This window comes from Pagrus pagrus (genome assembly GCF_965226575.1).
Source record: "Pagrus pagrus genome assembly, chromosome: 3".
Classification (NCBI taxonomy): Eukaryota; Metazoa; Chordata; class Actinopteri; order Spariformes; family Sparidae; genus Pagrus; species Pagrus pagrus.
This window is the reverse complement of record NC_140187.1, coordinates 24,726,344-24,739,757: the sequence shown is the minus strand read 5'-3', so window position 1 is coordinate 24,739,757 and position 13,414 is coordinate 24,726,344. Positions and strand designations below refer to the sequence as shown.

The 13,414-nt window shown below is 38.2% G+C and overlaps 1 protein-coding gene across 4 annotated transcripts in view; it reads right to left on the bottom strand.

Moving 5' to 3' along the window:
* Positions 1–10,450, bottom strand: part of slc2a9l2 (solute carrier family 2 member 9, like 2) — a 116,453-nt gene extending 106,003 nt beyond the window's left edge. The window contains exon 1 of one of the 4 annotated variants that reach the window (XM_084347985.1): positions 10,340–10,450. The gene's annotated coding sequence lies outside the window, so the exon portion shown is untranslated. Of the gene's footprint in view, positions 1–7,851; positions 7,871–8,245; positions 8,261–9,944; positions 10,024–10,339 lie in introns of those variants that run through there. The other 3 variants (XM_084347986.1, XM_084347988.1, XM_084347987.1) reach the window with 3 other exon arrangements.
* Positions 10,451–13,414: the final 2,964 nt, after the last annotated feature.

Below are 13,414 nucleotides of genomic sequence, written 5' to 3'. Positions count from 1 at the left end.
TAGCAAATTAAAAGCCTGAGTGTGACACCTAGTGGTTATAAGGGTAGCAACACTCAGAAAGTCAGAGACATTGTCCTAAAAAATGCTGAAATTGTATGAAATCCGGTGTTCTCCAAATTAGTGTCAATTTATACTAGACACAGGTGGTGCAAGGCATCGGACTGTGTGGTGTATTTCAAGCTAGAAGTCTGTGTTTTTGGAAAAAGAACATTTTGAAATAGAGGTTTCAGGCTTCTTAACCAAAAGAAGATAACATTCAGACATGTTACACAATGTTGATTTGAGTCAGTGACCCCTAGTACTGCTGATCTAACACACGGTTAATATCATTTACAGCAATTAGTCAACGTCCAGAATGTAAATGAGTCCGGATTGGATGACTGGAATGAAAACCAGGAGGACCCTGAGTCCTGAGGAGCAGGATTAAAAACATTCGCTATTACACAATTACTACATTTGACAACTCACTACAACTGTTTGATTAAACCACTCTTTGATTTTGGCTCAGCAACTCCCATTTCTAATCTGGATACTCAAGTTCAAATCAGTTCAACTCAAATCAGTCCAAACTGTTCATTCCTTTGTCTTTGCAACTGAAGCTCTATTACCGACATATTTAATATAAAGATCAAGAATGATGTCAAGCATTTCCTTCCTGAGCTTGAAAGTTCATCCTTGATCTTTAAAGGTGCAGTATGTAGTTTTGGGGAAGACATTTTAATCAGATCTTCATTGACGATTGATGTTTTTTTTATGCCTAAATCAACTGTCTTTGTTTTCATGACTGAATAAACAAACTGACCTTAAAGGACAACACAATTCATACTGCTTCACTTTGTTTGTATGTGGCGGACCCTGCCACCTTTTGTAGCTTCAGACAGTGTTCTGGGGATCTTATTTTCCTCTGAGAAGAGCTTCTTTATTCACTTCACACAGAAATACATTTTTCTGAGTTTGTATTATTACCTCATTATTATTGTGAAAATGATTTCCTCTCCAAAACTGCATAGTGCCCCTTTAAAGTAGTTTGACTAAAGATCTTAACACAAAGTCAAATCATTACGTGAGGAGGTTTTTGTGACCACTGGGCAAACCATAAGATGTCCATCAAAAGCTAGTAAGTGGCACCTGTGCCACATATATTGGGTACATAAAATCCAATACTGTAAGTATTGGCTCAGACATGAGACAAAATGCACAATGTAACCTGAGAATATGATTGTGCATGAAAGTTTAACCTTATCTGACATGTTGCAGAGTGGATGTGATGTATTGCTGCAATGTTTGTTTAACTCGCAGAGGAAACTCTGCAACTGTTTGGTTATCAGGAGCCAATGATATTGACTTAACGTTAGCTCCCTTTCATCCCTGTAACCTGTCCTCAACCCTGATGTTATTTGAAAGATTACCTCAATCGAAAGGCTTCAGAGGCCTGTGCCTTGCAGATGGATAACAAGCACGAGGCTATAACCCGTGCTTTAGTGGGTCAGTGTCAACAAGTCATTTATTAATTGTATTCCTTTCTCTATGTGTATCATATAATGATTTCACATCATGGTGTTTCTTCAAGTCTTTTTAAACTGTTTGCTGTAATGTTTCATGATATTGTCCACACTAAGCATGCCAAAGGATGTTCTACTCACTTTCTACCTTAAATAAGCAGCAAACAAACATGACAACAGCAGGTGTACACCAAATTCTGCAGCGTACTAGGTTAACCCTATAGCCAATTTACTTAAAGATGCAATATGTAAGACTTGGCAAAGGCTTTGGCATGCAGGATGCCTTTCCTGGCCTAACCCTCATGTCATGGCATGTCTGTCCCCAATGGCTGAGAGCAACCTGGGACCAAGGACACTTTGACATGTGGATGGGAGGTGAGGATCAAAGCGCCAGCCCTGTGATCAGCAAACAACCACACCTCCTGTGGCTCCAGAGGACTGTTTGTTTTTGTTTTGTTTTTTGGACAGATTTTTGGTTTGCTCTTTGGAGAGAAAACAAAGAGAGAGCGTCATCCCACCACTGCAAGTCCCACACAAGACTAGAAACTGTAAACATGCTCAATGTGATGAACAGCTCCTCTGAATCATAAACCAACACTGAACAACAACTAAATCTAAGTTATCACTGCAGCCTGATGCTCACGGACATTTGTTTAAACAGTATAGTAGTTACACAGATTAAGATTTGGCAAATGCATATAATATCACATATACAGTATGCACGTGTTATGTAATCAGTTGCCTGAGATCAAAGTCATGTAATGCATAATCATTCATTTGGATGAGAGAAACTTGTAAACTGATAAGATGATAATCATATTATATGGTACAATATATTTTCACTTATAGTCAATAAATTATAATAAATGATTACACAACCCTACAATACAAAACATTGTAAACATTACACGTGATTGTAGGTTTACAAATCCGATATATATCACTGTGTATCTACTTCTTTCTAGCATTCCAGTGTAGAAGAAAATCATCTTGCAGTTTTAACTTTGCTGTTATATTTTCTTTGTATGACTTGGTGTCCTCCCTCCTACATGACAGTGAGCCAAAGGAATTTTTACATTGATTAACAGACAACTGATTCAAAGATCTCTGTGAGTAAAACTTTGGTATATTGTGGAGACTTTATTGTGTGTCCCTTTGATTAAAAGAAACCTTTCATTAGTGCCCAGTCCAGCCCTAGGAGAGTCACAACACAAGCCTCAGTCGCTCTTCCTTTTAGCCTTTCCACATTACAATAGTAATCTAATCAACACAAGTGATTAATTAGCCTTTATGCTTTTAGACAGTTGTGTATTGAGCATATGTAAATCAACCCAGACTTTGGAGCAGGGTCTCTAAGACGCCCACCCCCCTGTTGCTGAGTTCAAACCTATTGATCCTGCTACCTACATATCAGACTGACCAAAAAGTCACTCTGGTCAGAGAGAACTTTCTCCCTGGTGTGAACTTCTGTCTCCACGGATCAGTGAATAAAACTCATCTGAACCAGCCACAGAATTGGATCTGTAACTCTCTGCCCAAACAATGCAAACAAGATCCAATAATTGTATAATTAAAGGTGGACTACAACACAATTTCAAACTGTTTTACTTTGTTTATATGTGGCGGACCCTGCCACCTTTCTAGCTTCTGACAGTGTTCTGGGGACCTCATGTTCCTCTGAGAACAGCTTGTTTACTCAGTTATGGAAAAGATAAATATTTTGAGTTTGTATTTCTTCTCAAAAAGTACATATTGCCCCTTCAAAGTCATATTTATGCTTCACCACATAAGTCTAACAATATATTTAAAAAAGCAAGCTGGTTGTAACAAAAGCCTTTCACTACAACAGACCACAGTATAACAGAAGATGATCACAAAGCCAATGAGCGCAATATCTAAGAAAATAACAGTTAATAACAGTATTAATAACATAACAGTGTGTCTGAGGAAGACAAACTGTCAGCCCTCTAAATGAAACTCCTGACAGCTGAGAAAACTCACAGCCTATGCAGTGACGGCTGTCCAGTAAAATACCAGCAGACCATGACACTAAAGAATGTGTACATTTTATATCAAAACTGATTGAGAAGTATCGCTGTGGCCACACTTACCCAAGTACAGGCTGTGTATCCAATGACAACAGGAAGATCACTGACCCAACACTGACTAGACCTGACGTTGATAATAACGCTGAAAAATGATTAACTTTTTAATGAGTCCCTCCCTCTCCCTCTGTCCCTGTCTTCCTCCCTTATGTCAACTTTACAGTCTGAGGTCAGCTACACTGCAGGCAGGAGAAACATTAACTACATGTTTTGTATATTTGATAGCATTACTGTACTCATAGACATAAATGCATTACTATGAACCACAGCACCGAGGCCTTCACTGTCCACTTATAATCATCACTTAACAAGTGAAGAACATCATGGACAATAGTCAGCAGTGATCAACTGGACTAGACTTCTTCTGCACATGCAGAGATAAAGTATCAATAATATTAGAAGCAGTTACATGGGCAATTTCTGGCAACAATCTCTGTAACTGTGTTTTGATACATGTAAATCTGTTGCTGTTTTTGTTGGCACGTCATTTTTAAGTCTGTTTGTTGTTGTTGTTGTTTGGTCTGTCCTAGACTCCAGAGGTCCCAACGCCTTTCTTTGTATTTACAGGAAAACCCCTCTCGGAGGCTAGGGGCATGGCATGCATCTGGACTACACGGACGTCCTCAGGTTGATGACATCAATGTGGGCTGGGTACCTTGATGTCTGATTATTTTTCAGCACCAAAAGAAGGTCAGAGACACCGGAAGAAAAGATCTCACCCTCACCCCCTTTATACCTATAGCCTACATGTAAGAATTGTACTTAATTATATGTACTGAAGTATTTCCATTTTATGCCACTCTGTCTTATACTCCACTACAATTGAGAGGCAGAAGTACTTTTATTCCACTACATTTATTTGATAAGTACACTATAGTTCAGTTTATATCAACCTAATAACTCAACTTACATTCAGTCTTATCTTGTGTCTTCTACTCTCATGTGATATTTAAGACGTGTATTTTTGTGAACTACATATTTATGCATATTTATATTATTATTGCAGCTACTAGTAAATCTAATATTATCATTACATATCATTACATTACAATGCTTCTTTTTATTATACTGTATATCACTGACACTGTATATGTGTGTGTGTGTATTAGTGTATAATATGTGATATCTGTTTTGTATTTGATATATTCTGTATATAAACGTGTTTCATTGTATTGTATCATAAATACTGCATAACATAAATACATACTATATTGTGGTTGAATAAAAGGTCTCTGAGAAAACACCTTTGTGCACTGAAAAGGTGGTGAGGAACCCAAAAAGGTTCCTCGAGGCTCCTCTACTTCTAAAAGCTCCAAAACTATATGGGGCAGCATAACCACTCATGGTATAGTCTAGCTGCCGTTTGCAAGAAGCGCAGCTAGCTGTGGAGCTAGGTGGCTCTTTAAGCTAACGGAGGTCTGCCTGCACTGCAGTCGCAGATGACGGGGGAGCTTACAAATGACTTCTTTAACCAAATAAATTTAGGTCAACTTACAAGTGTGCTTGTCCTTTAAAGAGCATGTAGGTCATATTACACGTCCTGTAAGATTTGGCCTGCTGTTAATACTCTAATTCAAAAGGCGCCAGACAAAGCTCTCACGCCGCTATGGGACAGGTAGGAATCAAGTGTGCTCCCCGTACAGTTCAGAAGGCGCCTGTCACGCACCAGCTAATCAAATAAAAAGAATATAGTTGCCGAACAGCCAATCAAAAAATAGCATCGGGGCATAGCATTTACTCCTGTAAATAGAGGTGCCAAAAATTCAATTGCAGCCAGAATGCTGAGGGAAAATGGCAGCATTTACATACATGGATGCCCCTGTCATATTATTCACAACAGTGCAAACATGCAGTTTTTGGAAGCAAGTTCAGACATGTACACTTTATATTACCAATCTGTTAAGCCCAATGCCAAGTAAAACAGTTTGCTGTAAAGTGTTGTAACAAATCTTTGAATTCATGTATTGCAGATATCCAGATTTGATCCAGAGGATTTGACTGTGGATGTTGGGTACTGGTTTAAGAGAAGCACCAACCGTAAAGGTTACCTGGCAGGTTTGTGATTTATCCAGCTCTACTGTTATACAACAAAATGCAGACATTTTTAATTTGCTTGCCATTGATGTTATATATATATTCCAGAATTTTGTGATTTCCATGAGAGTGAGTGTGGTGAGAATGTTGTACTACATGTAGAGGAATGTGAATTGATGTTACACAGCCCACTTGAGAGAGACTGTTAAATTTGAACTGTGACCTGTAACTTGTGACCTCTTTTATGACCTTGTTTTATTACTTGTTTTATATTGTTTTATGACCTAAGTAAGGTACTGAGTAATCACTGAAGGTAAACACTCTCTTCTCTGCAGGAGGGCATAAATTAGCAACTTATTGTGCATATCTTGCTGAATCTATGGGCACTTACTGTTTGTCTGTCTAGTTTTGAGTTTAAGTGCTGATTGCCAAGTCAAATTCCTGTGTGTCTACCTGATGCATTTGGCGAATAAAAAGTTTTGATTCTTAGATATTGTTTAAACCTGTAAGAGTTTAAACCTTACCTGTACTTAATTTGTTTTGTCTTTTTCTGTTCTCTGTCTGGTAGGAGAAAAGCTAAACGTTGGCTTCACCACCAGAGCTACCCTCAACAGGCTCCTTGAGGCTGGAGACATCACACCTCAGGAGGTGCAGCTATTCCGGCAGGCAGCGCTGGCGTTTCTGGTCAGGGCTGTGGAGTACAGAATCAACAAACTCCCCCTGAAGGAGGCCCTTCTGAAGCATGCTAAATCTGTTGACGTGCAGCAGAGGGCTGAATGTGGGGTGGAAGATGCCCTATACTTCATAGACAAGCAAGGGTTTCCACAGTTTCCAGGATTTCAACATATTGAATACTTTGTTAAGTTTAATTTTGATCATGGTCACAAAACAAATCCTTAACCAGTTCTTTACACATGGTGCTCTTTTTAGATTTCAGGAACTACTTCCTTTCCATGGGCCACAGGAACAGGACAAGGTGAATGAGGAGTTCCTGGAGTATCAGCTCATGGATATCCCCATTCCCCAAAGATCCCACCACCTTTAAAGGAACAGTTCACTCTAGAACGAAATTCAGTCATTATCAACTCACCCTCATGCTGATGAGAAGTCCAGTGTAGTTTCTTATTCCTCAAAGTGCAGCTAGAGACCCGCAGGGGTACCCTCTGGCAGCAAAAATCCATATAATGGGAGTAAATGGTGCCCGAGATGAAAAGGTCCATAAAACTAAAAACTTTGTAATATTCCTCCATACTGCTCGTCCGCTGCAATCCAAGTGTCCTGAAGTGGCGACATCCAGAGTTTACTCGAAACAACGTCATTTAGTAAATTTTTTTGACTAAACAGTCACTATACTGTATTTGCCTGGAGGCACGCTCCCGCCTGCACGCAAGTCTCCCTCACAGCCAATTGCACTACGGAAGCCGTGCCGGACGAGATCAACGAGAACTCACGATAGATACACACCGGTATTTACATCCTGCTGTGAGCGACCGAGCGACACACAACACAAAGAGGGATCTGCCTGCACTAGTGATTTGAAACTTTGAAACTCACAGCTGGATGTAAATACCAGTGTGTATCTATCGCAAGTTTTCGTTGATCTTGTCTGTCTCTAAAGAGCAACTGAAAATCTTACTTTCACAGATCTTAAGCTGGTTAACTTCACACACCAGATGTGACCCACATGCAGGGAGTTTAAAACCAGCGTTCCCCAGCCTTGTATCTAACATTTCAGAAGACCTTTCTCATAACATCTTAGGTTGAAACTGTTGAACATTAACTGTTCTCTCTGTGGACACTACTGTTATGTCAATGTTACAAGAACTTACGAAACACAAGGGTCTTGATGTTTGTGTATTGAGCACATTGACGTAAGCCAGGACAGACGGACCTCTGATAGGATCGATAAAGCATTTGCATGATTCAATGAACCTAGTTGCCCCTTTCAATTACCAGGGCCTTGAATAATGATTAAAAGTGAAATAATACTATTGTACAGAGACAAATGCTTTGTTGCACTGAGCCTTCTTCTTCTTTATGCAGGTTAATCAGCAGTCAGACATGAGCAATGAGTAAACGTAAAGCAGTCTCAGTTCTTACCTTGAACAGTGTATATATGATACATCATGCCATTGAGGAGTTGAAATTAAAAAGTTTTGAAGTGACAACATATAGATACCATGCTGGAAGAGATGTCTTGTTTCTCCTACCATAAAGACAATGGAGAGTGCCCTTCCAGCTCATCCATGCTGTCTATTGTTCTGCTGCATTCCTTTAGCTCGGGTAAGCATGAGCACTCCTTCATCCACACAACTGGCCAAAGTCCGGAAAAGACACCCCGGATCAGATGGAGTAAAGACAGAATAGAGCTGTACTCTACCAGCGGTCAAGGTAACATACACCCAGCTGAAGTTAACCCATAGAAACACAGAGCACCACTTGCTAATTTCCTGATAAATGGAGTGACAGCGCCATGCCAGACACAGAGGAAGAGGTTCCCGCTACCACTGGAGCCATTGCAGAAACGCTACAGCTTGTTGCATAAAGGCATCACAAGAGCTTGATGTTCAATCCTAAAAACAAAATAAAAATAAAAAACCTTACCTCAGGCAGCTTTTTCTCCCATCAATGGCTGCTTTATTCTCCCTTGGCTTCACATTATTTATATTGTTGAAACTACTGCCAAGCAACTATCTATATTACTTGCATGTGAGCCACATTTCCGCCATGTGTTAACTGCACAAAGGCGCGCCCACAGCATCATAAATACAGGGCAAAAACATGACATAGTTTTAGTTTCATAGCTGCAGCACATGGTTGGAGGATTGAGCAACTGTGACCGTATGTGGTGTGCTTTGTGAACTGTGAACTGCCATGTGGGAAAGAGATATGAGCAATAATGAAACTCAGTCTGCAAGATGAACACCCCCTCTGGGACATCTTTTCCCAGCCCTGGAGTCTAGGTAACAGTAGTATTAGGTTTCCCAGGGTGCAGATAGACATCCAGCCAGTGGGAAAAAGAAGCCACAGGCAAACTGTGCAAAACAGTCGAGATGACAAAAATCTTTCAGCATAGATTTACATTTGGATTTTAACCATGCACTGTGAACAAGTTTATGAACCATCTAAGAATGTTTGCTATTTGTCTGTATAACATATTCCAAAATCTTCTGCTATCCATGTCTTCAACGTGGTCTATTCCAGACTACATTAAGTTAGTTACAGATATTGTATCCTCTCTGTTCAAATGTGCACAGTGTAAACACTATATTTTATTATCTGCAGTATGATAGTTTACTGTCATATCATACAACACTGTCCACTCCACTGTATATTAAGCAGGGTTGGGTTATAACTGATCAGATGCAATCGGGATTACATAATAATAATGAATTAATAATAAGCATCAATAAATAAATGGTAAATTTATAGTTAGTTAAACTTCAGTTAATAGTTATTTCACAACAAACAATGAAATGCTTTATAAACCATTTGTTAAGTGATTGTTTATATAAAGCAACTGATGTTTATAATACTTTGTAAATGGTTTATAAATACTGTGTAGTGCTTCTATAAACATTATTTGGATATCGTTATAAAGTTGCGCGGGATGTTTATAAATATAATTTTGTTAACAGTGAAATAACTACTGACTAAAGTCCAACTAATTATAAATGCATAATTTATTAATGACAGTTATTATAAAGTGCTGCCCCAAAAACAAAGTACCTATAATCAGCCCAGATTACAAATGATGAAACGTGTAATCAGATTATAGTTACAAAAAAAAAGATAATTTGGGGAAGTCATATTTTGCAGCTGTGTCGATTCTTTTAGTAAGTAAGTATAAGTGCAATATTTTCAATGTTTTATTTTGAAGCAATCCATCCATTTATTATGTATTGCAAACATTGCCATGTAATTTTCATTCACTATTTCAAAGTAATCTGATCCATCCCTGATATAAAGTATCACTACCCTCGTGTCACATGGTCACTCCGACAACTTAACAGAGTTCTCTCCACAGCTCATGTCATTTTGTGTTATCTCTGACATCATGTTTTACTGCTGTAGTCCACGGCCCTTAAAACTGAAGTCAGCAGCCGTGTTAAACATTGACTTTCCCAGACTTTCACTCTCTCTGTATCATCCAGTCACCACAGAGAACTATGAGTGCTGTTGTAACTCTCTACAAACTAATTATTGCAAATGATTTGGGGAATTATTATTATATGAACTTGATAGCAGGAACATTCATTCTGTAAAAATCGATTAAAGATTTTAAAAAACATCAACAACTCACCAACCACTCTCAAGACTCTCGCCGCATCCAAAATTGCAAATTCCAGAACCAAAAGTAAGTGCAGCCAGGCACATAATTGAAAAGACACCATGATCACATGAGAACTAGCTGGCTAACTTAATTTACTGGAACTGGACATGAACCTATGGTGGTTGGAGCCATAGTGAAGAGTGCTGCTACAGGAGGCAACCCTTTCATGTCCTGTTCAGTCATGAGGTCTAATAAACACTGTTCAGTAAAACGCACAAGAGGATGATTTTCTGACTGCAGTTTTTAAAAAGCTGACATTACTGAAGATATCTATCCCACTGTGACTGCATCACACCCAAAAATCAAGTACTCTCTTACAACACATTAACACTACAGAGCTACATGAATGTTTATGATCCTCTTACCTTTTTATCTCCTCGGCAGGTTGCTCTGACGTTATTTATTCCATCATATGGTGTTTCAGGCAAATTGTTCACTTTTCTGCTGCTTCTTCTGATAGACGCACTGACGCAACATGTTACCATACTGCATACCCAGTAATTGTTTGACCCTCTTACCTGCGGTTCCCGGAGAACGGTATCTCTGGTTAACCATTATCACATTCAGCATACCGTGTCCATAAACACTGGAAGAAATACAACCCCTCTATTTTTCTTCTACCAAAATACTTCACTGACCTCCCGCTTCTCTGAAACAGCAGGACTGGTAAAACTAGACTTGAGAATTCACTTGTTTTGCCCTTTCTTGCATGTTCTGTCAATAAAGAACCTTGGATATTTAAGTGTTTCTCTTCTCTCTTGTCTGTATACTTGTGAGCATAAACCAAGTATTTGTTAGGTATGATGTTGTTAGGTATACTTGAATAAACCTCTATTTTGTGAAGGTATTCTACTTGTGAAAAATACAACAGAAACCAGAATCCACATTTCAATGCTTTAAAGCTCGACCATGTGCTGAGGGTGGTAAATAATGTCTTTAAAATGTATTTTGGATCTCTTCCTGGGAATTAAAATACTTCCACTGATAGAATGTAACTAAGTACATTTACTGAAGTACTGTACTTAAGTACCATTTTGTACTTCTTCTCCACTACGTTCTGGAGGAAATATTGTACTCTTTACTCACTACATTTATTTTTGATAACTTTAATTACTTGTTATTTTTCAGATCAGAGCCAAAGTGATAATCAGTCAGCCTATTAAACAGTTTATCCCCAGTATATAGTTTATATACCTACATGCAATACACATATAATTTACTTTTGATTTACCTTTGATACTTAAGTACATTTATTGCAAGGAAATTACTTTTGATATTCTGAGACTTTTATTCAAGTATTCGTCCTTGACCTTCACTTTTACTATATTATATTACTAATTACTAAGTAATATTTTAACACGATATCTTTACTTTCACTCAAGTATGAATTTTGGGTACTTTTTACAACACTGATTACACCGTACAAGCTGTATGGAGCCACTTCACGTCTGTTTTTTCCGCATTTTCTTTTTTAAAAAACAAGTCCCCATCTGCTTCAGTTGTTTAGGTGAATGCTGCAACACTATTTTGCTGTGAAGCTCCAGACTTTTTTTGTGGACTATGAAACTTTACCTGTCTTCCATTGTACCAGCATGGGTAGAAAATGACTGAAATATAATTTTTGTGTGAACTTATCCTTTAAATAAAGGGAAAGATGCTTTACTCCAACATCTAGCATATATTAAACTGAAATACCTTCCCACCTTCAAGAGCCTTGGAGACAGTTAAACATATTTGTTTTTTATATTATCGTAACACTCATCCGATCAACACATGACAACTGGGACTGTGCTCCTCACCATCACTCCCTCTTGGCTCATCATCAGTGGGTTGTAATCACATTTGAGTTTTAAAACATGAAAATCAGATAAAGAAATTGAATAATGTGAGGTTTGTCCTTACTTGCAGATTACTTAGTGCAGAAAAAGGGAAAATGTTTTACCTTTGTAATTCAGTTATGGGAGAAATGGCTCTGATGACTCTGAAACTACCCCATTATTACATGCATGCAAGTTTTTAAAGTGTTGTTTGAACCAAATTAAATCATATAAATCTTGCATTTACACGATTGTGTGGTTGTGTTATATGTATAGCCCTGTGGGTGGAAAACTTATTATTTAATGTTACTCCCTTTTGGTTTCCGCCTTATTCTGAACAGCTTCATTTCAATTTTAGTTGTCAGTTGTGACCGAGGCAAACATCATATGTTCCTCTTGAATCTCATAGATGCTCAGGAGAAGAAAAATGTCCAAAATCCAGTAGAAGTTGTGCGATGTCATTAATAAGGATGGTAAGCATTTAAATAGCAAAAGACTTTGCTTTGCCTACAATGACTTGCACTTAAATATCAGACGTACACATCTCTATTTAAAGATCCACAGCTACAGTAGTAGGTCATTATAATGTGATATTAATTGTAAACAGTGTTGCCTTTGTTACTACTGATATGACCTATAAACCATCAAAATAATGCATCTGTTTTATAAGTTAAACTAGTCAAACTTCAAAGGTGCAAAATGTAAGAATTTCACACAGAAACATGAAATAAAAGTTATCAGCAGAATGTGAATAACAGTCCTGATGTCGTGACTTCTATATATTGTGTTGGAAAGCTATATACTGAAGTTAGCATGCTAATCAGTTATCCCATCCCGGTCTAGAGCTCCTGTGCTAGTGGTGTAAACACCAACACTCCCCCGGTTCCCCAAACTACCAGTCCGGACAGCTAGATGCATGGCTAATGGAGTTACCGGAGCCAACGGCTGCAGCAGTTAGCGATCACTCTACAACATGCTGCCCCCTATTTGTTTCGAATTGGACAGGTGGTCAAGCACACACTGTGCTATCAGATTATTATTTAGGTGCATTAAGGTTATGCCACTATATAGACTATATAGACCTCTTCAGTACTTGAGCACCAGGTTGTTAAAAGGGGAACTGATGATAGTAAAACAACACAATACGCTATTTCCTAAAAAATATTTTAGGTGGCATCAAGTACACCAGCAGTGACTCTCTTACATGTACCTTCAACTGTGCACAGTATGTATATTGTATACCACTATAAATTAGATGTAATCAATTAAAGGCATCAATAATTGCTTGATGATTCCAGTCATTTTGTATTTTCAGTTAATTAAACATTAACCTGGACAAGACTATATATGTCTGTTAACTATGATTCCCATTGAACAAATAAGAGCAAATCACTGCACATTAAACATCAGAAATGTTTCTTAAAGCATTTTTAAAGATCTGTGGGATACACCAGCCCCAGACCATTAAAGTATTTTTTAAGAGTAACATTTTGAATACTTCTCTCAATCAATTATGCTTTCTATGACTGTTTCCAGAAAGAGAGACATTAAAAACTCAGTCACAGAGAAGTCTTGGAAAAAGTGTTAAGAAGCTCTCTCATCCTTTCAACCCTACTGATAAAC